Below are 245 nucleotides of genomic sequence, written 5' to 3'. Positions count from 1 at the left end.
AAATGATGGCGCTCAGCACCCCTTATCTCAAATTCATGGCGTTGGACGTCCTCTCCTTGAATTTTATGGGCGTTAGACGCTAAGTATTGGCGCTAGACGTCTACAAGTATTACGAAATTTTACACTTCAAAAGTGCACTAAGGCACTAGTTTTAATACTAGGTGCCAAGATACCATTAACAAAATTTTGTAAATAACCGAAAAAAAATATAATTTAAAAAATATAAAAAATATAATTAGCTAAAA

This window comes from Arachis ipaensis, chromosome B07 (genome assembly GCF_000816755.2).
Source record: "Arachis ipaensis cultivar K30076 chromosome B07, Araip1.1, whole genome shotgun sequence".
Classification (NCBI taxonomy): domain Eukaryota; kingdom Viridiplantae; phylum Streptophyta; class Magnoliopsida; order Fabales; family Fabaceae; genus Arachis; species Arachis ipaensis.
Note: the sequence above shows the minus strand (reverse complement) of the source record.